This window comes from Macaca nemestrina, chromosome 17 (assembly GCF_043159975.1).
Source record: "Macaca nemestrina isolate mMacNem1 chromosome 17, mMacNem.hap1, whole genome shotgun sequence".
In the NCBI taxonomy this organism is placed as follows: domain Eukaryota; kingdom Metazoa; phylum Chordata; class Mammalia; order Primates; family Cercopithecidae; genus Macaca; species Macaca nemestrina.
The window spans coordinates 23,872,467-23,899,080 of record NC_092141.1 but is presented as its reverse complement, the minus strand read 5'-3'; the positions used below and the strand labels follow the sequence as shown (position 1 = coordinate 23,899,080).

At 63.2% G+C, this 26,614-nt stretch overlaps 1 long non-coding RNA gene across 1 annotated transcript in view; it reads left to right on the top strand.

Annotated features, from left to right (window-relative positions):
- The first annotated feature begins 22,950 nt into the window (after positions 1 to 22,950).
- The window catches only part of LOC139359337 (uncharacterized), a 35,975-nt gene continuing 32,311 nt past the window's right edge, over positions 22,951 to 26,614 (top strand). The window contains exon 1 of the long non-coding RNA XR_011615261.1: positions 22,951 to 23,095. This is a non-coding gene — a long non-coding RNA (uncharacterized lncRNA). The remainder of the gene's footprint in view (positions 23,096 to 26,614) is intronic.

Sequence of the window (26,614 nt, the reverse complement as noted above, 5' to 3'; positions counted from 1 at the left end):
AGGAGAGGCTGTGCCTCAAGAACGAGAGGGGAAGTGCAGAGGGGAAGTGCCGCACCGCCTGTCCAAGAAGACAAGGCCAGTCACGGTCGCCTAGCGCTCGTGCTAGGCAGGCCACCCAGCCATGAGGTGAAACAGGGAGAGCAAGACAGCTTCCCTGTGGGAGACACGTATGGGAGCCGGGAGCTCCAGGGTCATGGAACCTGCCCAAGCAAGCAGAAACAGGTTTGGAGAGAGAAACCGTCACCACACGGATCTCCGAGGAGTGTCTCCCTGACGGACTGGGAAGCCATCTGCGTCCAAGACGTTCGGCCAGACCGACAAGCGTGTAGGCCCCCGAGAGACAGGGGAGACAGAGCAAGAGGGAGGACAGAGCAGAGGCCGGAGCCCAGGCCCGACACTGCCCGGTGCCACCGCCGCGGGCCTAAGGGGAGGGTTGCCCAACGGCTGACTTGTCCGGAGAGGCCAGCCTTCCAGGGACCGGGAGGCCTGGCATCTCCCCTTCCCGGCTTCCTCTTCAAGCTTCTGCCGTGGTGCGGCTTCATTTCTCAGAGAAGAGCCGTGAAAAGGTCCAAGCGTCTCCTCTGAGGCGGGTCTGCTCCTCTCCTGCAGGGCGACGAGCTCCTCTGGGGCTTTTGGCCCTGGCTGGACTGGGGTTATCTTGATCCCAGGAGAGAGTCCGCTCGGCAAGGGTAACGAGATTTCCACTGCTGCTGGGGAAGACGCATCTCCTCACGCGGCCGAGGCCCTCAGGGACCCCAAGTGGAACGGCGGCGAAAACCACTGACGAGCCCGCCGCAAGACCCAGGCACAGAGGCAGAAGAAAGAGGCTCGGCAGAGCCAGGCCGACGCGCAAGAAGTCGCCTTTGGGCGCACCGGGCGCATTCGTCCGAACGCACCCACGCACACGGGCACGCACACACGAACCGGCAGAAAGAGGGAAAGACACACACGGAGAGTGACGGCCAGAGAGACAAGAGAGGATGGGAGAGAGGCAGACACACACACTCACACGGCAGCAGCGGCGCAGAAACGCAGCCCCCGCGGGCACACAGCCCCCCTGACGCTGCAGGCTCCCGCTCCGCGCGTGAAGGCCCCTCGGGGGAGAGAGCAGCCCACGGACAGGCGGGCGGACCTGTCGTGGAGATCACGGGGGCAAGACTTTTGGGGAGACTCACCCCAACACCGTCCGGGCAGGCCTGAGGCTGGGACGACGCGCCGCTTCCCCCGGACTCCGCCTGCGCTTTTGTCATCCCGGCCGGCGCGTTGCGACTCCCGGCGTCCGTCCGGAGACGTTCCTGTCGACCCCGTGGAGAGGTGAGGCAGGAGCCTCGCAGCCCCGGCACCAAAGCACCGCCACGGAGGGCTCCTGCTTTGCCAAGCCTCAGGGGGCCGGTTTCTAAGACAACCGTGGGAACCGCTGTGACGCGAGAGGCCGCTCGCGCCTCGCGCATGCGCACTGGCCCTGCCGCGCCGGGCCCACTCGCGCTCGCCACCCGGAAGTCAGGCTGCGGCCCCTTTAAACAACGGCGGCTGCGCGGGGCGCCGGGGCCGGGGATGGGGTGGGAGGGGGCGTGTACGCGCTGGGGAGGGGGGGAGCGGGGGTGCGGGGGGGCCCGCTGGGGGCTGCCGCTGCAGCCCCGGCGGCCGCCGGATCCGGGCTCCAGCAGGGGTTCGGCGTGGGAGAAGGGGCCGCGGGCATCCCAGTCCCAAGACCCCCGGAGTCCTGTCTTCAGGACCTCCTTGAGCCGACTTCCACCGGTGGAGGGGGAGCTTCAGGGCCTCCGCTGGGGTCTCAGGACTCCTCTTGAGATGGGATTTTGGACCCCTCCGGGTGAGAGAGGATGGACTCGCCATCATCGGCTGAGGCAGGCGGGGCCTCGCTGCGGCACAGAATCATCCCCTGGGGCCTTAAGGCGTGGTGCCAGCCGAAAATTCACTGACCCACGAGCCCTCGGCCTCCCTCCCCCTCCGAAAGAGCGGCGGCCTAGCCCCGCTTGCAAAAGCCCCGGGGCTCCCGCAAGCTGCCTCTGCTTTCCAGGACCCGCGCAAACAGGGACAGGGGCGGTCCCGCGGCGGAGCCACTGGCCCCACGCGTGGCACTGGCCGATCCCCGAGCAGACGATGTGAATGCGTGTCAGCCCGGGCGTACGGGGCGACGGCGAAAGCAACAGCGGAGTCCAGGCCTGTGCCCGGGTGGAAGAGGGTCCCAAGGGACCTGCCCGTGGATTCCAAGGGAAATCAAAGAACGCCTGGGATCCAGGAGGGAGCCAGAAGATTCAGGGAGTCAGTCCACCTGCTCAGAGGAGCCGAGGAGAGGCTGTGCCTCAAGAACCAGAGGGGAAGTGCAGAGGGGAAGTGCCGCACCGCCTGTCCAAGAAGACAAGGCCAGTCACGGTCGCCTAGCGCTCGTGCTAGGCAGGCCACCCAGCCATGAGGTGAAACAGGGAGAGCAAGACAGCTTCCCTGTGGGAGACACGTATGGGAGCCGGGAGCTCCAGGGTCATGGAACCTGCCCAAGCAAGCAGAAACAGGTTTGGAGAGAGAAACCGTCACCACACGGATCTCCGAGGAGTGTCTCCCTGACGGACTGGGAAGCCATCTGCGTCCAAGACGTTCGGCCAGACCGACAAGCGTGTAGGCCCCCGAGAGACAGGGGAGACAGAGCAAGAGGGAGGACAGAGCAGAGGCCGGAGCCCAGGCCCGACACTGCCCGGTGCCACCGCCGCGGGCCTAAGGGGAGGGTTGCCCAACGGCTGACTTGTCCGGAGAGGCCAGCCTTCCAGGGACCGGGAGGCCTGGCATCTCCCCTTCCCGGCTTCCTCTTCAAGCTTCTGCCGTGGTGCGGCTTCATTTCTCAGAGAAGAGCCGTGAAAAGGTCCAAGCGTCTCCTCTGAGGCGGGTCTGCTCCTCTCCTGCAGGGCGACGAGCTCCTCTGGGGCTTTTGGCCCTGGCTGGACTGGGGTTATCTTGATCCCAGGAGAGAGTCCGCTCGGCAAGGGTAACGAGATTTCCACTGCTGCTGGGGAAGACGCATCTCCTCACGCGGCCGAGGCCCTCAGGGACCCCAAGTGGAACGGCGGCGAAAACCACTGACGAGCCCGCCGCAAGACCCAGGCACAGAGGCAGAAGAAAGAGGCTCGGCAGAGCCAGGCCGACGCGCAAGAAGTCGCCTTTGGGCGCACCGGGCGCATTCGTCCGAACGCACCCACGCACACGGGCACGCACACACGAACCGGCAGAAAGAGGGAAAGACACACACAGAGTGAGGGCCAGAGAGACAAGAGAGGATGGGAGAGACGCAGACACACACACTCACACGGCAGCAGCGGCGCAGAAACGCAGCCCCCGCGGGCACACAGCCCCCCTGACGCTGCAGGCTCCCGCTCCGCGCGTGAAGGCCCCTCGGGGGAGAGAGCAGCCCACGGACAGGCGGGCGGACCTGTCGTGGAGATCACGGGGGCAAGACTTTTGGGGAGACTCACCCCAACACCGTCCGGGCAGGCCTGAGGCTGGGACGACGCGCCGCTTCCCCCGGACTCCGCCTGCGCTTTTGTCATCCCGGCCGGCGCGTTGCGACTCCCGGCTTCCGTCCGGAGACGTTCCTGTCGACCCCGTGGAGAGGTGAGGCAGGAGCCTCGCAGCCCCGGCACCAAAGCACCGCCACGGAGGGCTCCTGCCTTGCCAAGCCTCAGGGGGCCGGTTTCTAAGACAACCGTGGGAACCGCTGTGAGGCGAGAGGCCGCTCGCGCCTCGCGCATGCGCACTGGCCCTGCCGCGCCGGGCCCACTCGCGCTCGCCACCTGGAAGTCAGGCTGCGGCCCCTTTAAACAACGGCGGCTGCGCGGGGCGCCGGGGCCGGGGATGGGGTGGGAGGGGGCGTGTACGCGCTGGGGAGGGGGGGAGCGGGGGTGCGGGGGGGGCCGCTGGGGGCTGCCGCTGCAGCCCCGGCGGCCGCCGGATCCGGGCTCCAGCAGGGGTTCGGCGTGGGAGAAGGGGCCGCGGGCATCCCAGTCCCAAGACCCCCGGAGTCCTGTCTTCAGGACCTCCTTGAGCCGACTTCCACCGGTGGAGGGGGAGCTTCAGGGCCTCCGCTGGGGTCTCAGGACTCCTCTTGAGATGGGATTTTGGACCCCTCCGGGTGAGAGAGGATGGACTCGCCATCATCGGCTGAGGCAGGCGGGGCCTCGCTGCGGCACAGAATCATCCCCTGGGGCCTTAAGGCGTGGTGCCAGCCGAAAATTCACTGACCCACGAGCCCTCGGCCTCCCTCCCCCTCCGAAAGAGCGGCGGCCTAGCCCCGCTTGCAAAAGCCCCGGGGCTCCCGCAAGCTGCCTCTGCTTTCCAGGACCCGCGCAAACAGGGACAGGGGCGGTCCCGCGGCGGAGCCACTGGCCCCACGCGTGGCACTGGCCGATCCCCGAGCAGACGATGTGAATGCGTGTCAGCCCGGGCGTACGGGGCGACGGCGAAACCAACAGCGGAGTCCAGGCCTGTGCCCGGGTGGAAGAGGGTCCCAAGGGACCTGCCCGTGGATTCCAAGGGAAATCAAAAGAACGCCTGGGATCCAGGAGGGAGCCAGAAGATTCAGGGAGTCAGTCCACCTGCTCAGAGGAGCCGAGGAGAGGCTGTGCCTCAAGAACGAGAGGGGAAGTGCAGAGGGGAAGTGCCGCACCGCCTGTCCAAGAAGACAAGGCCAGTCACGGTCGCCTAGCGCTCGTGCTAGGCAGGCCACCCAGCCATGAGGTGAAACAGGGAGAGCAAGACAGCTTCCCTGTGGGAGACACGTATGGGAGCCGGGAGCTCCAGGGTCATGGAACCTGCCCAAGCAAGCAGAAACAGGTTTGGAGAGAGAAACCGTCACCACACGGATCTCCGAGGAGTGTCTCCCTGACGGACTGGGAAGCCATCTGCGTCCAAGACGTTCGGCCAGACCGACAAGCGTGTAGGCCCCCGAGAGACAGGGGAGACAGAGCAAGAGGGAGGACAGAGCAGAGGCCGGAGCCCAGGCCCGACACTGCCCGGTGCCACCGCCGCGGGCCTAAGGGGAGGGTTGCCCAACGGCTGACTTGTCCGGAGAGGCCAGCCTTCCAGGGACCGGGAGGCCTGGCATCTCCCCTTCCCGGCTTCCTCTTCAAGCTTCTGCCGTGGTGCGGCTTCATTTCTCAGAGAAGAGCCGTGAAAAGGTCCAAGCGTCTCCTCTGAGGCGGGTCTGCTCCTCTCCTGCAGGGCGACGAGCTCCTCTGGGGCTTTTGGCCCTGGCTGGACTGGGGTTATCTTGATCCCAGGAGAGAGTCCGCTCGGCAAGGGTAACGAGATTTCCACTGCTGCTGGGGAAGACGCATCTCCTCACGCGGCCGAGGCCCTCAGGGACCCCAAGTGGAACGGCGGCGAAAACCACTGACGAGCCCGCCGCAAGACCCAGGCACAGAGGCAGAAGAAAGAGGCTCGGCAGAGCCAGGCCGACGCGCAAGAAGTCGCCTTTGGGCGCACCGGGCGCATTCGTCCGAACGCACCCACGCACACGGGCACGCACACACGAACCGGCAGAAAGAGGGAAAGACACACACGGAGAGTGACGGCCAGAGAGACAAGAGAGGATGGGAGAGAGGCAGACACACACACTCACACGGCAGCAGCGGCGCAGAAACGCAGCCCCCGCGGGCACACAGCCCCCCTGACGCTGCAGGCTCCCGCTCCGCGCGTGAAGGCCCCTCGGGGGAGAGAGCAGCCCACGGACAGGCGGGCGGACCTGTCGTGGAGATCACGGGGGCAAGACTTTTGGGGAGACTCACCCCAACACCGTCCGGGCAGGCCTGAGGCTGGGACGACGCGCCGCTTCCCCCGGACTCCGCCTGCGCTTTTGTCATCCCGGCCGGCGCGTTGCGACTCCCGGCGTCCGTCCGGAGACGTTCCTGTCGACCCCGTGGAGAGGTGAGGCAGGAGCCTCGCAGCCCCGGCACCAAAGCACCGCCACGGAGGGCTCCTGCTTTGCCAAGCCTCAGGGGGCCGGTTTCTAAGACAACCGTGGGAACCGCTGTGACGCGAGAGGCCGCTCGCGCCTCGCGCATGCGCACTGGCCCTGCCGCGCCAAGCCCACTCGCGCTCGCCACCTGGAAGTCAGGCTGCGGCCCCTTTAAACAACGGCGGCTGCGCGGGGCGCCGGGGCCGGGGATGGGGTGGGAGGGGGCGTGTACGCGCTGGGGAGTGGGGGAGCGGGGGTGCGGGGGGGCCCGCTGGGGGCTGCCGCTGCAGCCCCGGCGGCCGCCGGATCCGGGCTCCAGCAGGGGTTCGGCGTGGGAGAAGGGGCCGCGGGCATCCCAGTCCCAAGACCCCCGGAGTCCTGTCTTCAGGACCTCCTTGAGCCGACTTCCACCGGTGGAGGGGGAGCTTCAGGGCCTCCGCTGGGGTCTCAGGACTCCTCTTGAGATGGGATTTTGGACCCCTCCGGGTGAGAGAGGATGGACTCGCCATCATCGGCTGAGGCAGGCGGGGCCTCGCTGCGGCACAGAATCATCCCCTGGGGCCTTAAGGCGTGGTGCCAGCCGAAAATTCACTGACCCACGAGCCCTCGGCCTCCCTCCCCCTCCGAAAGAGCGGCGGCCTAGCCCCGCTTGCAAAAGCCCCGGGGCTCCCGCAAGCTGCCTCTGCTTTCCAGGACCCGCGCAAACAGGGACAGGGGCGGTCCCGCGGCGGAGCCACTGGCCCCACGCGTGGCACTGGCCGATCCCCGAGCAGACGATGTGAATGCGTGTCAGCCCGGGCGTACGGGGCGACGGCGAAAGCAACAGCGGAGTCCAGGCCTGTGCCCGGGTGGAAGAGGGTCCCAAGGGACCTGCCCGTGGATTCCAAGGGAAATCAAAGAACGCCTGGGATCCAGGAGGGAGCCAGAAGATTCAGGGAGTCAGTCCACCTGCTCAGAGGAGCCGAGGAGAGGCTGTGCCTCAAGAACCAGAGGGGAAGTGCAGAGGGGAAGTGCCGCACCGCCTGTCCAAGAAGACAAGGCCAGTCACGGTCGCCTAGCGCTCGTGCTAGGCAGGCCACCCAGCCATGAGGTGAAACAGGGAGAGCAAGACAGCTTCCCTGTGGGAGACACGTATGGGAGCCGGGAGCTCCAGGGTCATGGAACCTGCCCAAGCAAGCAGAAACAGGTTTGGAGAGAGAAACCGTCACCACACGGATCTCCGAGGAGTGTCTCCCTGACGGACTGGGAAGCCATCTGCGTCCAAGACGTTCGGCCAGACCGACAAGCGTGTAGGCCCCCGAGAGACAGGGGAGACAGAGCAAGAGGGAGGACAGAGCAGAGGCCGGAGCCCAGGCCCGACACTGCCCGGTGCCACCGCCGCGGGCCTAAGGGGAGGGTTGCCCAACGGCTGACTTGTCCGGAGAGGCCAGCCTTCCAGGGACCGGGAGGCCTGGCATCTCCCCTTCCCGGCTTCCTCTTCAAGCTTCTGCCGTGGTGCGGCTTCATTTCTCAGAGAAGAGCCGTGAAAAGGTCCAAGCGTCTCCTCTGAGGCGGGTCTGCTCCTCTCCTGCAGGGCGACGAGCTCCTCTGGGGCTTTTGGCCCTGGCTGGACTGGGGTTATCTTGATCCCAGGAGAGAGTCCGCTCGGCAAGGGTAACGAGATTTCCACTGCTGCTGGGGAAGACGCATCTCCTCACGCGGCCGAGGCCCTCAGGGACCCCAAGTGGAACGGCGGCGAAAACCACTGACGAGCCCGCCGCAAGACCCAGGCACAGAGGCAGAAGAAAGAGGCTCGGCAGAGCCAGGCCGACGCGCAAGAAGTCGCCTTTGGGCGCACCGGGCGCATTCGTCCGAACGCACCCACGCACACGGGCACGCACACACGAACCGGCAGAAAGAGGGAAAGACACACACGGAGAGTGACGGCCAGAGAGACAAGAGAGGATGGGAGAGAGGCAGACACACACACTCACACGGCAGCAGCGGCGCAGAAACGCAGCCCCCGCGGGCACACAGCCCCCCTGACGCTGCAGGCTCCCGCTCCGCGCGTGAAGGCCCCTCGGGGGAGAGAGCAGCCCACGGACAGGCGGGCGGACCTGTCGTGGAGATCACGGGGGCAAGACTTTTGGGGAGACTCACCCCAACACCGTCCGGGCAGGCCTGAGGCTGGGACGACGCGCCGCTTCCCCCGGACTCCGCCTGCGCTTTTGTCATCCCGGCCGGCGCGTTGCGACTCCCGGCGTCCGTCCGGAGACGTTCCTGTCGACCCCGTGGAGAGGTGAGGCAGGAGCCTCGCAGCCCCGGCACCCAAGCACCGCCACGGAGGGCTCCTGCTTTGCCAAGCCTCAGGGGGCCGGTTTCTAAGACAACCGTGGGAACCGCTGTGACGCGAGAGGCCGCTCGCCCCACGCGCATGCGCACTGGCCCTGCCGCGCCGGGCCCACTCGCGCTCGCCACCTGGAAGTCAGGCTGCGGCCCCTTTAAACAACGGCGGCTGCGCGGGGCGCCGGGGCCGGGGATGGGGTGGGAGGGGGCGTGTGCGCGGTGACGCGGAGGGGAGCGGGGGAGGGGATGGGGCCGGATGGGGGCTGCCGCTGCAGCCCGGGCGGCCGCCGGATCCGGGCTCCAGCAGGGGTTCGGCGTGGGAGAAGGGGCCGCGGGCATCCCAGTCCCAAGACCCCCGGAGTCCTGTCTTCAGGACCTCCTTGAGCCGACTTCCACCGGTGGAGGGGGAGCTTCAGGGCCTCCGCTGGGGTCTCAGGACTCCTCTTGAGATGGGATTTTGGACCCCTCCGGGTGAGAGAGGATGGACTCGCTATCATCGGCTGAGGCAAGCGGGGCCTCGCTGCGGCACAGAATCATCCCCTGGGGCCTTAAGGCGTGGTGCCAGCCGAAAATTCACTGACCCACGAGCCCTCGGCCTCCCTCCCCCTCCGAAAGAGCGGCGGCCTAGCCCCGCTTGCAAAAGCCCCGGGGCTCCCGCAAGCTGCCTCTGCTTTCCAGGACCCGCGCAAACAGGGACAGGGGCGGTCCCGAGGCGGAGCCATTGGCCCCACGCGTGGCACTGGCCGATCCCCGAGCAGACGATGTGAATGCGTGTCAGCCCGGGCGTACGGGGCGACGGCGAAAGCAACAGCGGAGTCCAGGCCTGTGCCCGGGTGGAAGAGGGTCCCAAGGGACCTGCCCGTGGATTCCAAGGGAAATCAAAGAACGCCTGGGATCCAGGAGGGAGCCAGAAGATTCAGGGAGTCAGTCCACCTGCTCAGAGGAGCCGAGGAGAGGCTGTGCCTCAAGAACGAGAGGGGAAGTGCAGAGGGGAAGTGCCGCACCGCCTGTCCAAGAAGACAAGGCCAGTCACGGTCGCCTAGCGCTCGTGCTAGGCAGGCCACCCAGCCATGAGGTGAAACAGGGAGAGCAAGACAGCTTCCCTGTGGGAGACACGTATGGGAGCCGGGAGCTCCAGGGTCATGGAACCTGCCCAAGCAAGCAGAAACAGGTTTGGAGAGAGAAACCGTCACCACACGGATCTCCGAGGAGTGTCTCCCTGACGGACTGGGAAGCCATCTGCGTCCAAGACGTTCGGCCAGACCGACAAGCGTGTAGGCCCCCGAGAGACAGGGGAGACAGAGCAAGAGGGAGGACAGAGCAGAGGCCGGAGCCCAGGCCCGACACTGCCCGGTGCCACCGCCGCGGGCCTAAGGGGAGGGTTGCCCAACGGCTGACTTGTCCGGAGAGGCCAGCCTTCCAGGGACCGGGAGGCCTGGCATCTCCCCTTCCCGGCTTCCTCTTCAAGCTTCTGCCGTGGTGCGGCTTCATTTCTCAGAGAAGAGCCGTGAAAAGGTCCAAGCGTCTCCTCTGAGGCGGGTCTGCTCCTCTCCTGCAGGGCGACGAGCTCCTCTGGGGCTTTTGGCCCTGGCTGGACTGGGGTTATCTTGATCCCAGGAGAGAGTCCGCTCGGCAAGGGTAACGAGATTTCCACTGCTGCTGGGGAAGACGCATCTCCTCACGCGGCCGAGGCCCTCAGGGACCCCAAGTGGAACGGCGGCGAAAACCACTGACGAGCCCGCCGCAAGACCCAGGCACAGAGGCAGAAGAAAGAGGCTCGGCAGAGCCAGGCCGACGCGCAAGAAGTCGCCTTTGGGCGCACCGGGCGCATTCGTCCGAACGCACCCACGCACACGGGCACGCACACACGAACCGGCAGAAAGAGGGAAAGACACACACAGAGTGAGGGCCAGAGAGACAAGAGAGGATGGGAGAGACGCAGACACACACACTCACACGGCAGCAGCGGCGCAGAAACGCAGCCCCCGCGGGCACACAGCCCCCCTGACGCTGCAGGCTCCCGCTCCGCGCGTGAAGGCCCCTCGGGGGAGAGAGCAGCCCACGGACAGGCGGGCGGACCTGTCGTGGAGATCACGGGGGCAAGACTTTTGGGGAGACTCACCCCAACACCGTCCGGGCAGGCCTGAGGCTGGGACGACGCGCCGCTTCCCCCGGACTCCGCCTGCGCTTTTGTCATCCCGGCCGGCGCGTTGCGACTCCCGGCGTCCGTCCGGAGACGTTCCTGTCGACCCCGTGGAGAGGTGAGGCAGGAGCCTCGCAGCCCCGGCACCAAAGCACCGCCACGGAGGGCTCCTGCCTTGCCAAGCCTCAGGGGGCCGGTTTCTAAGACAACCGTGGGAACCGCTGTGACGCGAGAGGCCGCTCGCGCCTCGCGCATGCGCACTGGCCCTGCCGCGCCGGGCCCACTCGCGCTCGCCACCTGGAAGTCAGGCTGCGGCCCCTTTAAACAACGGCGGCTGCGCGGGGCGCCGGGGCCGGGGATGGGGTGGGAGGGGGCGTGTACGCGCTGGGGAGGGGGGGAGCGGGGGTGCGGGGGGGCCCGCTGGGGGCTGCCGCTGCAGCCCCGGCGGCCGCCGGATCCGGGCTCCAGCAGGGGTTCGGCGTGGGAGAAGGGGCCGCGGGCATCCCAGTCCCAAGACCCCCGGAGTCCTGTCTTCAGGACCTCCTTGAGCCGACTTCCACCGGTGGAGGGGGAGCTTCAGGGCCTCCGCTGGGGTCTCAGGACTCCTCTTGAGATGGGATTTTGGACCCCTCCGGGTGAGAGAGGATGGACTCGCCATCATCGGCTGAGGCAGGCGGGGCCTCGCTGCGGCACAGAATCATCCCCTGGGGCCTTAAGGCGTGGTGCCAGCCGAAAATTCACTGACCCACGAGCCCTCGGCCTCCCTCCCCCTCCGAAAGAGCGGCGGCCTAGCCCCGCTTGCAAAAGCCCCGGGGCTCCCGCAAGCTGCCTCTGCTTTCCAGGACCCGCGCAAACAGGGACAGGGGCGGTCCCGCGGCGGAGCCACTGGCCCCACGCGTGGCACTGGCCGATCCCCGAGCAGACGATGTGAATGCGTGTCAGCCCGGGCGTACGGGGCGACGGCGAAACCAACAGCGGAGTCCAGGCCTGTGCCCGGGTGGAAGAGGGTCCCAAGGGACCTGCCCGTGGATTCCAAGGGAAATCAAAGAACGCCTGGGATCCAGGAGGGAGCCAGAAGATTCAGGGAGTCAGTCCACCTGCTCAGAGGAGCCGAGGAGAGGCTGTGCCTCAAGAACGAGAGGGGAAGTGCAGAGGGGAAGTGCCGCACCGCCTGTCCAAGAAGACAAGGCCAGTCACGGTCGCCTAGCGCTCGTGCTAGGCAGGCCACCCAGCCATGAGGTGAAACAGGGAGAGCAAGACAGCTTCCCTGTGGGAGACACGTATGGGAGCCGGGAGCTCCAGGGTCATGGAACCTGCCCAAGCAAGCAGAAACAGGTTTGGAGAGAGAAACCGTCACCACACGGATCTCCGAGGAGTGTCTCCCTGACGGACTGGGAAGCCATCTGCGTCCAAGACGTTCGGCCAGACCGACAAGCGTGTAGGCCCCCGAGAGACAGGGGAGACAGAGCAAGAGGGAGGACAGAGCAGAGGCCGGAGCCCAGGCCCGACACTGCCCGGTGCCACCGCCGCGGGCCTAAGGGGAGGGTTGCCCAACGGCTGACTTGTCCGGAGAGGCCAGCCTTCCAGGGACCGGGAGGCCTGGCATCTCCCCTTCCCGGCTTCCTCTTCAAGCTTCTGCCGTGGTGCGGCTTCATTTCTCAGAGAAGAGCCGTGAAAAGGTCCAAGCGTCTCCTCTGAGGCGGGTCTGCTCCTCTCCTGCAGGGCGACGAGCTCCTCTGGGGCTTTTGGCCCTGGCTGGACTGGGGTTATCTTGATCCCAGGAGAGAGTCCGCTCGGCAAGGGTAACGAGATTTCCACTGCTGCTGGGGAAGACGCATCTCCTCACGCGGCCGAGGCCCTCAGGGACCCCAAGTGGAACGGCGGCGAAAACCACTGACGAGCCCGCCGCAAGACCCAGGCACAGAGGCAGAAGAAAGAGGCTCGGCAGAGCCAGGCCGACGCGCAAGAAGTCGCCTTTGGGCGCACCGGGCGCATTCGTCCGAACGCACCCACGCACACGGGCACGCACACACGAACCGGCAGAAAGAGGGAAAGACACACACGGAGAGTGACGGCCAGAGAGACAAGAGAGGATGGGAGAGAGGCAGACACACACACTCACACGGCAGCAGCGGCGCAGAAACGCAGCCCCCGCGGGCACACAGCCCCCCTGACGCTGCAGGCTCCCGCTCCGCGCGTGAAGGCCCCTCGGGGGAGAGAGCAGCCCACGGACAGGCGGGCGGACCTGTCGTGGAGATCACGGGGGCAAGACTTTTGGGGAGACTCACCCCAACACCGTCCGGGCAGGCCTGAGGCTGGGACGACGCGCCGCTTCCCCCGGACTCCGCCTGCGCTTTTGTCATCCCGGCCGGCGCGTTGCGACTCCCGGCGTCCGTCCGGAGACGTTCCTGTCGACCCCGTGGAGAGGTGAGGCAGGAGCCTCGCAGCCCCGGCACCAAAGCACCGCCACGGAGGGCTCCTGCTTTGCCAAGCCTCAGGGGGCCGGTTTCTAAGACAACCGTGGGAACCGCTGTGACGCGAGAGGCCGCTCGCCCCACGCGCATGCGCACTGGCCCTGCCGCGCCAGGCCCACTCGCGCTCGCCACCTGGAAGTCAGGCTGCGGCCCCTTTAAACAACGGCGGCTGCGCGGGGCGCCGGGGCCGGGGATGGGGTGGGAGGGGGCGTGTACGCGCTGGGGAGGGGGGGAGCGGGGGTGCGGGGGGGCCCGCTGGGGGCTGCCGCTGCAGTCCCGGCGGCCGCCGGATCCGGGCTCCAGCAGGGGTTCGGCGTGGGAGAAGGGGCCGCGGGCATCCCAGTCCCAAGACCCCCGGAGTCCTGTCTTCAGGACCTCCTTGAGCCGACTTGCACCGGTGGAGGGGGAGCTTCAGGGCCTCCGCTGGGGTCTCAGGACTCCTCTTGAGGTGGGATTTTGGACCCCTCCGGGTGAGAGAGGATGGACTCGCCATCATCGGCTGAGGCCTCGCTGCGGCACAGAATCATCCCCTGGGGCCTTAAGGCGTGGTGCCAGCCGAAAATTCACTGACCCACGAGCCCTCGGCCTCCCTCCCCCTCCGAAAGAGCGGCGGCCTAGCCCCGCTTGCAAAAGCCCCGGGGCTCCCGCAAGCTGCCTCTGCTTTCCAGGACCCGCGCAAACAGGGACAGGGGCGGTCCCGCGGCGGAGCCATTGGCCCCACGCGTGGCACTGGCCGATCCCCGAGCAGACGATGTGAATGCGTGTCAGCCCGGGCGTACGGGGCGACGGCGAAAGCAACAGCGGAGTCCAGGCCTGTGCCCGGGTGGAAGAGGGTCCCAAGGGACCTGCCCGTGGATTCCAAGGGAAATCAAAGAACGCCTGGGATCCAGGAGGGAGCCAGAAGATTCAGGGAGTCAGTCCACCTGCTCAGAGGAGCCGAGGAGAGGCTGTGCCTCAAGAACGAGAGGGGAAGTGCAGAGGGGAAGTGCCGCACCGCCTGTCCAAGAAGACAAGGCCAGTCACGGTCGCCTAGCGCTCGTGCTAGGCAGGCCACCCAGCCATGAGGTGAAACAGGGAGAGCAAGACAGCTTCCCTGTGGGAGACACGTATGGGAGCCGGGAGCTCCAGGGTCATGGAACCTGCCCAAGCAAGCAGAAACAGGTTTGGAGAGAGAAACCGTCACCACACGGATCTCCGAGGAGTGTCTCCCTGACGGACTGGGAAGCCATCTGCGTCCAAGACGTTCGGCCAGACCGACAAGCGTGTAGGCCCCCGAGAGACAGGGGAGACAGAGCAAGAGGGAGGACAGAGCAGAGGCCGGAGCCCAGGCCCGACACTGCCCGGTGCCACCGCCGCGGGCCTAAGGGGAGGGTTGCCCAACGGCTGACTTGTCCGGAGAGGCCAGCCTTCCAGGGACCGGGAGGCCTGGCATCTCCCCTTCCCGGCTTCCTCTTCAAGCTTCTGCCGTGGTGCGGCTTCATTTCTCAGAGAAGAGCCGTGAAAAGGTCCAAGCGTCTCCTCTGAGGCGGGTCTGCTCCTCTCCTGCAGGGCGACGAGCTCCTCTGGGGCTTTTGGCCCTGGCTGGACTGGGGTTATCTTGATCCCAGGAGAGAGTCCGCTCGGCAAGGGTAACGAGATTTCCACTGCTGCTGGGGAAGACGCATCTCCTCACGCGGCCGAGGCCCTCAGGGACCCCAAGTGGAACGGCGGCGAAAACCACTGACGAGCCCGCCGCAAGACCCAGGCACAGAGGCCGAAGAAATAGGCTCGGCAGAGCCAGGCCGACGCGCAAGAAGTCGCCTTTGGGCGCACCGGGCGCATTCGTCCGAACGCACCCACGCACACGGGCACGCACACACGAACCGGCAGAAAGAGGGAAAGACACACACGGAGAGTGACGGCCAGAGAGACAAGAGAGGATGGGAGAGACGCAGACACACACAGTCACACGGCAGCAGCGGCGCAGAAACGCAGCCCCCGCGGGCACACAGCCCCCCTGACGCTGCAGGCTCCCGCTCCGCGCGTGAAGGCCCCTCGGGGGAGAGAGCAGCCCACAGACAGGCGGGCGGACCTGTCGTGGAGATCACGGGGGCAAGACTTTTGGGGAGACTCACCCCAACACCGTCCGGGCAGGCCTGAGGCTGGGACGACGCGCCGCTTCCCCCGGACTCCGCCTGCGCTTTTGTCATCCCGGCCGGCGCGTTGCGACTCCCGGCGTCCGTCCGCAGACGTTCCTGTCGACCCCGTGGAGAGGTGAGGCAGGAGCCTCGCAGCCCCGGCACCCAAGCACCGCCACGGAGGGCTCCTGCTTTGCCAAGCCTCAGGGGGCCGGTTTCTAAGACAACCGTGGGAACCGCTGTGACGCGAGAGGCCGCTCGCCCCACGCGCATGCGCACTGGCCCTGCCGCGCCGGGCCCACTCGCGCTCCCCACCTGGAAGTCAGGCTGCGGCCCCTTTAAACAACGGCGGCTGCGCGGGGCGCCGGGGCCGGGGATGGGGTGGGAGGGGGCGTGTGCACGGTGACGCGGAGGGGAGCGGGGGAGGGGATGGGGCCCGATGGGGGCTGCCGCTGCAGCCCGGGCGGCCGCCGGATCTGGGCTCCAGCAGGGGTTCGGCGTGGGAGAAGGGGCCGCGGGCATCCCAGTCCCAAGACCCCCGGAGTCCTGTCTTCAGGACCTCCTTGAGCCGACTTCCACCGGTGGAGGGGGAGCTTCAGGGCCTCCGCTGGGGTCTCAGGACTCCTCTTGAGATGGGATTTTGGACCCCTCCGGGTGAGAGAGGATGGACTCGCCATCATCGGCTGAGGCAAGCGGGGCCTCGCTGCGGCACAGAATCATCCCCTGGGGCCTTAAGGCGTGGTGCCAGCCGAAAATTCACTGACCCACGAGCCCTCGGCCTCCCTCCCCCTCCGAAAGAGCGGCGGCCTAGCCCCGCTTGCAAAAGCCCCGGGGCTCCCGCAAGCTGCCTCTGCTTTCCAGGACCCGCGCAAACAGGGACAGGGGCGGTCCCGAGGCGGAGCCATTGGCCCCACGCGTGGCACTGGCCGATCCCCGAGCAGACGATGTGAATGCGTGTCAGCCCGGGCGTACGGGGCGACGGCGAAAGCAACAGCGGAGTCCAGGCCTGTGCCCGGGTGGAAGAGGGTCCCAAGGGACCTGCCCGTGGATTCCAAGGGAAATCAAAGAACGCCTGGGATCCAGGAGGGAGCCAGAAGATTCAGGGAGTCAGTCCACCTGCTCAGAGGAGCCGAGGAGAGGCTGTGCCTCAAGAACGAGAGGGGAAGTGCAGAGGGGAAGTGCCGCACCGCCTGTCCAAGAAGACAAGGCCAGTCACGGTCGCCTAGCGCTCGTGCTAGGCAGGCCACCCAGCCATGAGGTGAAACAGGGAGAGCAAGACAGCTTCCCTGTGGGAGACACGTATGGGAGCCGGGAGCTCCAGGGTCATGGAACCTGCCCAAGCAAGCAGAAACAGGTTTGGAGAGAGAAACCGTCACCACACGGATCTCCGAGGAGTGTCTCCCTGACGGACTGGGAAGCCATCTGCGTCCAAGACGTTCGGCCAGACCGACAAGCGTGTAGGCCCCCGAGAGACAGGGGAGACAGAGCAAGAGGGAGGACAGAGCAGAGGCCGGAGCCCAGGCCCGACACTGCCCGGTGCCACCGCCGCGGGCCTAAGGGGAGGGTTGCCCAACGGCTGACTTGTCCGGAGAGGCCAGCCTTCCAGGGACCGGGAGGCCTGGCATCTCCCCTTCCCGGCTTCCTCTTCAAGCTTCTGCCGTGGTGCGGCTTCATTTCTCAGAGAAGAGCCGTGAAAAGGTCCAAGCGTCTCCTCTGAGGCGGGTCTGCTCCTCTCCTGCAGGGCGACGAGCTCCTCTGGGGCTTTTGGCCCTGGCTGGACTGGGGTTATCTTGATCCCAGGAGAGAGTCCGCTCGGCAAGGGTAACGAGATTTCCACTGCTGCTGGGGAAGACGCATCTCCTCACGCGGCCGAGGCCCTCAGGGACCCCAAGTGGAACGGCGGCGAAAACCACTGACGAGCCCGCCGCAAGACCCAGGCACAGAGGCAGAAGAAAGAGGCTCGGCAGAGCCAGGCCGACGCGCAAGAAGTCGCCTTTGGGCGCACCGGGCGCATTCGTCCGAACGCACCCACGCACACGGGCACGCACACACGAACCGGCAGAAAGAGGGAAAGACACACACGGAGAGTGAGGGCCAGAGAGACAAGAGAGGATGGGAGAGACGCAGACACACACACTCACACGGCAGCAGCGGCGCAGAAACGCAGCCCCCGCGGGCACACAGCCCCCCTGACGCTGCAGGCTCCCGCTCCGCGCGTGAAGGCCCCTCGGGGGAGAGAGCAGCCCACGGACAGGCGGGCGGACCTGTCGTGGAGATCACGGGGGCAAGACTTTTGGGGAGACTCACCCCAACACCGTCCGGGCAGGCCTGAGGCTGGGACGACGCGCCGCTTCCCCCGGACTCCGCCTGCGCTTTTGTCATCCCGGCCGGCGCGTTGCGACTCCCGGCGTCCGTCCGCAGACGTTCCTGTCGACCCCGTGGAGAGGTGAGGCAGGAGCCTCGCAGCCCCGGCACCAAAGCACCGCCACGGAGGGCTCCTGCTTTGCCAAGCCTCAGGGGGCCGGTTTCTAAGACAACCGTGGGAACCGCTGTGACGCGAGAGGCCGCTCGCCCCACGCGCATGCGCACTGGCCCTGCCGCGCCGGGCCCACTCGCGCTCCCCACCTGGAAGTCAGGCTGCGGCCCCTTTAAACAACGGCGGCTGCGCGGGGCGCCGGGGCCGGGGATGGGGTGGGAGGGGGCGTGTGCACGGTGACGCGGAGGGGAGCGGGGGAGGGGATGGGGCCCGATGGGGGCTGCCGCTGCAGCCCGGGCGGCCGCCGGATCTGGGCTCCAGCAGGGGTTCGGCGTGGGAGAAGGGGCCGCGGGCATCCCAGTCCCAAGACCCCCGGAGTCCTGTCTTCAGGACCTCCTTGAGCCGACTTCCACCGGTGGAGGGGGAGCTTCAGGGCCTCCGCTGGGGTCTCAGGACTCCTCTTGAGATGGGATTTTGGACCCCTCCGGGTGAGAGAGGATGGACTCGCCATCATCGGCTGAGGCAAGCGGGGCCTCGCTGCGGCACAGAATCATCCCCTGGGGCCTTAAGGCGTGGTGCCAGCCGAAAATTCACTGACCCACGAGCCCTCGGCCTCCCTCCCCCTCCGAAAGAGCGGCGGCCTAGCCCCGCTTGCAAAAGCCCCGGGGCTCCCGCAAGCTGCCTCTGCTTTCCAGGACCCGCGCAAACAGGGACAGGGGCGGTCCCGAGGCGGAGCCATTGGCCCCACGCGTGGCACTGGCCGATCCCCGAGCAGACGATGTGAATGCGTGTCAGCCCGGGCGTACGGGGCGACGGCGAAAGCAACAGCGGAGTCCAGGCCTGTGCCCGGGTGGAAGAGGGTCCCAAGGGACCTGCCCGTGGATTCCAAGGGAAATCAAAGAACGCCTGGGATCCAGGAGGGAGCCAGAAGATTCAGGGAGTCAGTCCACCTGCTCAGAGGAGCCGAGGAGAGGCTGTGCCTCAAGAACGAGAGGGGAAGTGCAGAGGGGAAGTGCCGCACCGCCTGTCCAAGAAGACAAGGCCAGTCACGGTCGCCTAGCGCTCGTGCTAGGCAGGCCACCCAGCCATGAGGTGAAACAGGGAGAGCAAGACAGCTTCCCTGTGGGAGACACGTATGGGAGCCGGGAGCTCCAGGGTCATGGAACCTGCCCAAGCAAGCAGAAACAGGTTTGGAGAGAGAAACCGTCACCACACGGATCTCCGAGGAGTGTCTCCCTGACGGACTGGGAAGCCATCTGCGTCCAAGACGTTCGGCCAGACCGACAAGCGTGTAGGCCCCCGAGAGACAGGGGAGACAGAGCAAGAGGGAGGACAGAGCAGAGGCCGGAGCCCAGGCCCGACACTGCCCGGTGCCACCGCCGCGGGCCTAAGGGGAGGGTTGCCCAACGGCTGACTTGTCCGGAGAGGCCAGCCTTCCAGGGACCGGGAGGCCTGGCATCTCCCCTTCCCGGCTTCCTCTTCAAGCTTCTGCCGTGGTGCGGCTTCATTTCTCAGAGAAGAGCCGTGAAAAGGTCCAAGCGTCTCCTCTGAGGCGGGTCTGCTCCTCTCCTGCAGGGCGACGAGCTCCTCTGGGGCTTTTGGCCCTGGCTGGACTGGGGTTATCTTGATCCCAGGAGAGAGTCCGCTCGGCAAGGGTAACGAGATTTCCACTGCTGCTGGGGAAGACGCATCTCCTCACGCGGCCGAGGCCCTCAGGGACCCCAAGTGGAACGGCGGCGAAAACCACTGACGAGCCCGCCGCAAGACCCAGGCACAGAGGCAGAAGAAAGAGGCTCGGCAGAGCCAGGCCGACGCGCAAGAAGTCGCCTTTGGGCGCACCGGGCGCATTCGTCCGAACGCACCCACGCACACGGGCACGCACACACGAACCGGCAGAAAGAGGGAAAGACACACACGGAGAGTGACGGCCAGAGAGACAAGAGAGGATGGGAGAGAGGCAGACACACACACTCACACGGCAGCAGCGGCGCAGAAACGCAGCCCCCGCGGGCACACAGCCCCCCTGACGCTGCAGGCTCCCGCTCCGCGCGTGAAGGCCCCTCGGGGGAGAGAGCAGCCCACGGACAGGCGGGCGGACCTGTCGTGGAGATCACGGGGGCAAGACTTTTGGGGAGACTCACCCCAACACCGTCCGGGCAGGCCTGAGGCTGGGACGACGCGCCGCTTCCCCCGGACTCCGCCTGCGCTTTTGTCATCCCGGCCGGCGCGTTGCGACTCCCGGCGTCCGTCCGGAGACGTTCCTGTCGACCCCGTGGAGAGGTGAGGCAGGAGCCTCGCAGCCCCGGCACCCAAGCACCGCCACGGAGGGCTCCTGCTTTGCCAAGCCTCAGGGGGCCGGTTTCTAAGACAACCGTGGGAACCGCTGTGACGCGAGAGGCCGCTCGCCCCACGCGCATGCGCACTGGCCCTGCCGCGCCGGGCCCACTCGCGCTCGCCACCTGGAAGTCAGGCTGCGGCCCCTTTAAACAACGGCGGCTGCGCGGGGCGCCGGGGCCGGGGATGGGGTGGGAGGGGGCGTGTGCGCGGTGACGCGGAGGGGAGCGGGGGAGGGGATGGGGCCGGATGGGGGCTGCCGCTGCAGCCCGGGCGGCCGCCGGATCCGGGCTCCAGCAGGGGTTCGGCGTGGGAGAAGGGGCCGCGGGCATCCCAGTCCCAAGACCCCCGGAGTCCTGTCTTCAGGACCTCCTTGAGCCGACTTCCACCGGTGGAGGGGGAGCTTCAGGGCCTCCGCTGGGGTCTCAGGACTCCTCTTGAGATGGGATTTTGGACCCCTCCGGGTGAGAGAGGATGGACTCGCTATCATCGGCTGAGGCAAGCGGGGCCTCGCTGCGGCACAGAATCATCCCCTGGGGCCTTAAGGCGTGGTGCCAGCCGAAAATTCACTGACCCACGAGCCCTCGGCCTCCCTCCCCCTCCGAAAGAGCGGCGGCCTAGCCCCGCTTGCAAAAGCCCCGGGGCTCCCGCAAGCTGCCTCTGCTTTCCAGGACCCGCGCAAACAGGGACAGGGGCGGTCCCGAGGCGGAGCCATTGGCCCCACGCGTGGCACTGGCCGATCCCCGAGCAGACGATGTGAATGCGTGTCAGCCCGGGCGTACGGGGCGACGGCGAAAGCAACAGCGGAGTCCAGGCCTGTGCCCGGGTGGAAGAGGGTCCCAAGGGACCTGCCCGTGGATTCCAAGGGAAATCAAAGAACGCCTGGGATCCAGGAGGGAGCCAGAAGATTCAGGGAGTCAGTCCACCTGCTCAGAGGAGCCGAGGAGAGGCTGTGCCTCAAGAACGAGAGGGGAAGTGCAGAGGGGAAGTGCCGCACCGCCTGTCCAAGAAGACAAGGCCAGTCACGGTCGCCTAGCGCTCGTGCTAGGCAGGCCACCCAGCCATGAGGTGAAACAGGGAGAGCAAGACAGCTTCCCTGTGGGAGACACGTATGGGAGCCGGGAGCTCCAGGGTCATGGAACCTGCCCAAGCAAGCAGAAACAGGTTTGGAGAGAGAAACCGTCACCACACGGATCTCCGAGGAGTGTCTCCCTGACGGACTGGGAAGCCATCTGCGTCCAAGACGTTCGGCCAGACCGACAAGCGTGTAGGCCCCCGAGAGACAGGGGAGACAGAGCAAGAGGGAGGACAGAGCAGAGGCCGGAGCCCAGGCCCGACACTGCCCGGTGCCACCGCCGCGGGCCTAAGGGGAGGGTTGCCCAACGGCTGACTTGTCCGGAGAGGCCAGCCTTCCAGGGACCGGGAGGCCTGGCATCTCCCCTTCCCGGCTTCCTCTTCAAGCTTCTGCCGTGGTGCGGCTTCATTTCTCAGAGAAGAGCCGTGAAAAGGTCCAAGCGTCTCCTCTGAGGCGGGTCTGCTCCTCTCCTGCAGGGCGACGAGCTCCTCTGGGGCTTTTGGCCCTGGCTGGACTGGGGTTATCTTGATCCCAGGAGAGAGTCCGCTCGGCAAGGGTAACGAGATTTCCACTGCTGCTGGGGAAGACGCATCTCCTCACGCGGCCGAGGCCCTCAGGGACCCCAAGTGGAACGGCGGCGAAAACCACTGACGAGCCCGCCGCAAGACCCAGGCACAGAGGCAGAAGAAAGAGGCTCGGCAGAGCCAGGCCGACGCGCAAGAAGTCGCCTTTGGGCGCACCGGGCGCATTCGTCCGAACGCACCCACGCACACGGGCACGCACACACGAACCGGCAGAAAGAGGGAAAGACACACACGGAGAGTGAGGGCCAGAGAGACAAGAGAGGATGGGAGAGACGCAGACACACACAGTCACACGGCAGCAGCGGCACAGAAACGCAGCCCCCGCGGGCACACAGCCCCCCTGACGCTGCAGGCTCCCGCTCCGCGCGTGAAGGCCCCTCGGGGGAGAGAGCAGCCCACGGACAGGCGGGCGGACCTGTCGTGGAGATCACGGGGGCAAGACTTTTGGGGAGACTCACCCCAACACCGTCCGGGCAGGCCTGAGGCTGGGACGACGCGCCGCTTCCCCCGGACTCCGCCTGCGCTTTTGTCATCCCGGCCGGCGCGTTGCGACTCCCGGCGTCCGTCCGGAGACGTTCCTGTCGACCCCGTGGAGAGGTGAGGCAGTAGCCTCGCAGCCCCGACACCCAAGCACCGCCACTTAGGGCTCCTGCTTTGCCAAGCCTCGGGGGCCTGTTTCTAAGACAACCGTGGGAACCGCTGTGACGCGAGAGGCCGCTCGCGCCTCGCGCATGCGCCCTGGCCCTGCCGCGCCGGGCCCACTCGCGCTCCCCACCTGGAAGTCAGGCTGCGGCCCCTTTAAACAACGGCGGCTGCGCGGGGCGCCGGGGCCGGCGATGGGGTGGGAGGGGTCGTGTACGCGCTGGGGAGGGGGGGAGCCAGGGTGCGGGGGGGGTCGCTGGGGCCTGCCCCTGCAGCCCCGTCGGCCGCCGGATCCGGGCTCCAGCAGGTTGTGGCGTGGAAGAATCGGCCGCGGGCATCCCAGTACCAAGATCCCCGGAGTCTTGTCTTCAGGACCTCCTTGAGCCGACTTCCACCAGTAGATGGGGAGCTTCAGGGCTTCTGCTGGGTTCTCAGGGCTCCTCTTCACTTGGAATTTGGACCCCTCCCGGTGCGAAAAGATGGGCTCGCCATCATCTGCTCAGGCTGGTGGGGCTTCGCTGTAGCACAGAATCAACCCCTGGGACTTAAGGCATGGTGTCAGCTCAAAATTCACAGACCCATGAACCCTCGGCCTCCCTCCCCCTCTGAAAGAGCGGAGGCCTGCCCCCACTTGCAAAAACCCCGGGGCTCCTGCAGGGTGCTACTGCCTTCCAGGACCCGTGCAAACAGGGACAGGGGCGGTTCCGCGGCGGAGCCAGTGACCCCATGCGTGGCACTGGCGTGTCCTCGAGCCGACGATGGGAATGTGTGCCAGCCCGGCCGTATGGGGCGACGGCGAATCCAACAGCGGTGTCTAGGCCTGTGCCCGGTGAAGAGGGTCCCAAGGGACCTGTCCATCGATTCCAAGGGAAATCAAAGAACGCCCGGTATCCTCGAGGGGGCCAGAAGATTCAGGGAGTCAGTCCACCCAGGAGCAGAGGAGAGGCTCTGAAGAATGAGACGGTAAGTGCAGAGGGTAAATGCCACACCGCCTGTCCACGAAGACCAGGCCAGTCACGGTTGCCTACCGCTCATGCTAGGCAAGCCACGCAGCCTTGAGGTGAAACAGGGAGAGCAAGACAGCTTCCCTGTTGGAGACACGTATGGAAGCCAACAGCTCCAGGGTCATGGAACCTGCCCAAGCCAGCAGAAACAGGTTTGGAGAGAGAGACCCTCAGGACAGGGATCTCCGAGGAGTGTTTCCCTGAGGGACTGGGAAGCGATCTGTGTTGAAGACATTCAGTCAGACCGAGAAGCATGTAGGCCCCTGAGAAACAGGGAAGAGAGAGCAAGGTCAGCCTGGGTAACATGGTGAGACTACATCTTGATTTGAAATAAAAATGGTTGTTGAACTTTATAAACTTTATAAAATAGGCTAAAATAAATTAGAGTTACCATAAATTGCATTATCCCTTATAATCAGAAAATGATCTGATTAAAATATTTTAGTAAATATATTCAGATTTACAAAGATGACATATTTAAGAGCTCTGGACCACCATTTCAAGTGTTAGCTCGCCAACCCCCCCCCCTTTTTTTTCTTTTTGAGACAGAGTTTCACCCTGTCACCCAGGCTGTAGTACAATGAAATGATCTTGACTCACTGCAACCTCTGCCTCCTGGATTCCAGTGATTCTCCTGCCTCAGCCTCCCGAGTAGCTGGGATTACAGTTGTGTGCTTCCACATCCTACTAATTTTTGTATTTTTCATAGAGAGAAGTTTCACATGTTGGCCAGGCTGATATTGAACTCCCAAGCTTGTGATCCACCTGCCTCAGCCTCCCAAAGTGCTGGAATTACAGGCAAGAGCTACTGCACGTGGCCCAATTTAGCCTTTTTTAAGAGTCTATTGAGGGCAACGAAGGCAATGGACTTTAGCCTTAGAAATAGGTGAATACAAAGTTAATGTGCAAAAATCACAAGCATTCTTATACACCAGTAACAGACAAACAGTCAAATCATGAATGAACTCCCATTCACAATAGCTTCAAAGAGAATAAAATACCTAGGAATCCAACTTACAAGGGATGTAAAGGATCTCTTCAAGGAGAACTACAAACCACTGCTCAGTGAAATAAAAGAGTATACAAACAAATGGAAGAACATACCATGCTCATGGACAGAAAGAATCAATATTGTGAAAATGGCCATACTGCCCGAGGTAATTTATAGATTCAATGTCATCCCCATCAAGTTACCAATGATTTTCTTCACAGAATTGGAAAAAAATTCTTTAAAGTTCATATGGAACCAAAAAAGAGCCCGCATTGCCAAGACAATCCTAAGTCAAAAGAATAAAGCTGGAGGCGCCATGCTACCTGACTTCAAATTATTGCAGCCCAGAATTTCATATCCAGCCAAACTAAGCTTCATAAACAAAGGAGAAATAAAATCCTTTCCAGACAGGCAAATGTTGAGGGACTTCATTACCACCAGGCCTGCCCAACAAGAACTCCTGAAAGACGCACTAAATATGGAAAGGAAAAACTGGTACCAGCCACTACAAAAACACAACAAAATATAAAGACCAATAACACTATGAGAAAACAGCATCAACTAGTGTGCAAAATAACCAAATAGCATCCTGAAGACAGGATCAAATTCACACATAACAATACTAACCTTAAATGTAAATGGGCTAAATCCCCCAGTTAAAAGACAAAGACTGGCAAATTGGATAAAGAGTCAAGACCCATTGGTACGCGGTATTCAGGAGACCCATCTCATGTGCAAAGACACACATAGGCTCAAAATAAAGGGATGACAAAAAATTTACCAAGCAAATGGAAAGCAAGAAAAATAAAAAGCAGGGGTTGCAATCCTAGCCTCTGACAAAACAGACTTTAAACCAACAAAGATCAATAAAGACAAAGAAGGGCATTACATAATGGTAAAGGGAACAATTCAACAAGAAGAGCTAACTATTATAAATAGATATGCAGCCAATACAGGAGCACCCAGATTCATAAAACAAGTTCTTAGAGACCTACAAAGAGACTTAGACTCCCACACAATAATAGTGGGAGACTTTAACACCCCACTGTCAGTATTAGATCAACAAGGCAGAAAATTAACAAGAATATTCAGGACTTGAACTCAGCTCTGGATCAAGTGGACTTAGTAGACATCTACAGAACTCTCTACCCCAAATCAACATAATATAGATTGTTCTCAGTGCCACATGGCACTTATTCTAAAATCGACCGCATAATTGTAAGTAAAACACTCCTCAGCAAATGCAAAAGAACTGAAATAATAAGAAACAATCTCTCAGACCACAGTGCAGTCAAGTTAGAACTCAGGATTAAGAAACTCACTCAAAACCACATGATTACATGGAAATTGAACAAACTGCTCCTGAATGACTCCTGGGTAAATAATGAAATTAAGGCAGAAATCAGGAAGTTCTTTGAAACCAATGAGAACAAAGAGAAAATGTACTAGAATCTCTGGGACACAGTGAAAACAGTGTTAAGAGGGAAATTATAGCACTAAATGCCCACATCAGGAAGCTAGAAAGATCTCAAATCAACACCCTCACATCGCATTTAAAAGAGCTACAGAGACAAGAGAAAACTAATCCAAAAACTAGCAGAAGACAAGAAATAACTAAGATCAGAGAAGAATTGAAGGAGGTAGAGACAGGAAAAACTTTCTAAAAAATCAATGAATTCAGGAGCTAGTTTTCTGAAAAAAAAATAACAAAATAGACAGACTGCTAGCTTGACTAATAAAAACGAAGAGAGAGAAGAATCAAATAGACACAATAAAAAAAATGATGTAGGAGATATCACCACTGACCCCACAGAAATACAAACTACCATCAGAGAATACTATAAAAACCTCTCTGCAAATAAACTAGAAAATCCAGAAGAAATAGGTAAATTCCTGGACACATACACCCTCCCAAGACTAAACCAGGAAGAAGCTGAATCCCTGAATAGAAAATAACAAGTTCTGAAATTGAGGTAGTATTTAATACCCTACCAACAAAAATAAGCCCAGGACCAGATGGATTCACAGCAGAATTCTACCAGAAATGCAAATAGGAGCTGGTACTATTCCTTCTGAAACTATTCCAAACAATTGAAAAGGAGGAACTACTCCCTAACTCATTTCATGAAGTCAGTATCATCCTGATACCAAAACTAGGAAGAGACACAACAGAAAAAGAAAATTTCAGGCCAATATCCTGGATTAACATGATCCAAAAATCCTCAATAAAATACTGGCAAAGCAAATCCAGCAGCACATCAAAAAATTTATCCACCATGATCAAGTCAGCTTAATCCCTGGGATGCAAGGCTGGCTCAACATACATAAATCAATACACATAATCCATCACATAAACAGAACCAAGGACAAAAACCACATGATTATCTCAGTAGTTGCAGAAAAGGCCTTTGATAAAATTCAACATCCCTACATGTTGAAAACTCTCAACAAACTAGGTATTGATGGAACATACCTCAAAAACAAGAG